This window comes from Chaetura pelagica, unplaced genomic scaffold (genome assembly GCF_000747805.2).
Source record: "Chaetura pelagica isolate M959 unplaced genomic scaffold, ChaPel_1.0 scaffold29, whole genome shotgun sequence".
Taxonomy (NCBI): Eukaryota; Metazoa; Chordata; class Aves; order Apodiformes; family Apodidae; genus Chaetura; species Chaetura pelagica.
Window position 1 is genome coordinate 1,936,678 of NW_009970720.1, and position 2,518 is coordinate 1,939,195.

Below are 2,518 nucleotides of genomic sequence, written 5' to 3' on the forward strand. Positions count from 1 at the left end.
GTAAAAGACATATTATGATCTAAGTGCTACAGGTAAGCACCGAAGGAAAATATCACAATGCTGAAAAAAAGCATCAGTCTGCCATCCAAGTGAACTGAACCTTGAGAAAGCCCATGTAAGGGCCCTGAGTGCACCCTCCCCTCCTGGAGGTCTGGCTGCCAGAGCCTGGGGTCTGCTTGCAAACAGTGCAGCCAAGGGCAGCCCCCTTCCTGCTGGAGACATGGGGAGACCTTATGAGCCACGACAGTGCTGTGCTGAAGCTGTTGCAGGTGTGTCACCCTGCCCTGTGGGATCTGCTTTTAAGCTGAGACTCTGGAGTTTTGGAGTTTTTTCAAGCTTTCACCCTTGCCAGAGCTACAGCACCTGCTGCCTGGCAGCCCAGCTTGCTCTGGGCCATGGGCTGCTGATCCAGATCTGGACCCTGTCCCTGACCTGCCAAATTGATTTCCCAGCTTGACCTTGGACCTGCCTCATCCCCATGGACCTGTCTGGTGATCACTGGGCTGTGTCTCACCCTGGTCTCCGCCAGCATGGACTGTCACTCCCCAGGCTGCCTCAGTCCCTGGCTGGGGTGGTGGGAAGGGCTCTGGCAGTGAGACCTTGCCCTTCCACCCCCGTGTGGAGCCCCTGCTGCCCCACAGAAAGCTCCAACCACCTTGAGCTTGGCTTGGTTGCTGCCCATCCTCCCTGGCTGGGGGCTGCAGGCCAGCCCCCAGGCTCCTCACAGTGCCCCCTCTCCACACAGCCTCTGCAACCCTCTGCTTGGCCCCAGGTCCTGACCCCCTCAGTAGCACCTGAACCCCTCCACACAGTCCTGAAGCCCCTCAGAGGCAACTGCAACTCCTCCCATGCCCCCAGAGCTCTTCAGGGATGGGCTGGCTCCCTTGCCCCTCCTACATGTCTTGGACTCCATAATGACTCCCCAGCAATGTCATCCCAGGTCCACGAGCCACCCACCCCACCCCAAGCCAGGGAGCTGCACAGGCCCTGGAAATAGCTCCACGGAGACTCTCAACCCAGCCTAGAACCAGTCAGACATTGTCCAGACCCCCTTTCCATGGCCAGAGTGCCTCATGCCCATAACCTCTGGCCCCAGGGCTGTGTGAGGTGTGAGAACACCCCTTGTTTTCTGGGGGCTGGGGGCATGGCCAGGGCACACCTCATCCCATGGGAGCTGCTTTGAAGCTGAGGCTTTGGTGCTGGATGCCTCGCAGAGCCATGGACCCCACTGTGGTGCTCCCCAGCCTGGCTATGGGCCCCACAGGTCCTGACCCAGCCCCTCATCCACAGGCCAACACCTAAGCTTATCCTCATCCCATAGCCATCCTCAGGGAGGTACCCAGTGCCCAGGGCTTGCCCCTGTGCCCCCAGCTACCCTGTTCCTCTCAGGGGTGTGAGATGAGCCCTGCCTGCTGGGTCTTGCCCTGATCCCCCTCCAGGGAGCTGTGTTCTGAGAAGCCATTATCCAAATGTCTGGGCATTAATGGCAAAAACCACTGTAGAATTGAGGAATCAGAAATCCTGTCTATGCATAGTTCACATTATCTGATAGTAGTTTTGAGTGAGTATATTTAAAAGTATGTGCAAATAACCCTTCCTAAGTACTGCACCATGTTATTGAGTGACAACACAGAGAGAAAAAAGCTTAACATTAAGAATATGCCTGAAATAATCTTGTAAATTGGTCTGCCTTGACTTCAGCAAGGCCTTTGACACAGTCTCCTGCAATATCTTCCTGAAGAAGCCAGCAATCCAGGGCCTGGACAGGTGTCCCCTTCGCTGGGTTAAAAACTGGCTGGATGGCCAGGCCCAGAGAGTGATGGTGGATGGAGCTGCATCCAGCTGGTGTCTGGTGACCAGCGGTGTCCCCAGGGATCAGTACTGGGCCCAGTCCTATTCAACATCTTTATTGATGACCTGGATGAAGACATCAAGTCCACCCTTAGTGAATTAATGGATGACAGGAAGCTGGGGGGCAGTGTTGATCTGCCGGAGGATAAAAAGCAGCTGCAGGGGACCTGGACAGGCTGGATCGATGGGCTGAGGCCAATGGCATGAAATCTAACAAGACACATGAGATTTAGGCAAAAAGGAAAAAAGTGTTGTTGCCTCCCTACACCAATTCACCTCCTCACCTCTTTCAAGAGGATGCTTCCATGCAGTCTACTTCCCATTCTGGTGTGGTGGGGAAGCCAACCCTCTGAATTTGTTGGGCATTTGCCAGTGTGAAGCTCTGATAACTTTTGCTGTGCTGCTAATCATTCTTTCCCCAAAGGTAATAGAAATGTATCTGCTCATAAGCACACATGTGTATTCCTTCTGTCTTAAATGAGATATTGAACAAGATATTCAAGTTCCTTTGAGCAACGCCAACCTTTCCTGCTCACATAAGCCCTTTAGTACCACCTTGTGAATCTATGAAGGCTTGGTTATTTCTCCTAAAGCATAACACACAGAACTATGCCTACACATCCAACCATCAATCTGCTCACAAGATCCTGAAAGTAGAATTTGGTAG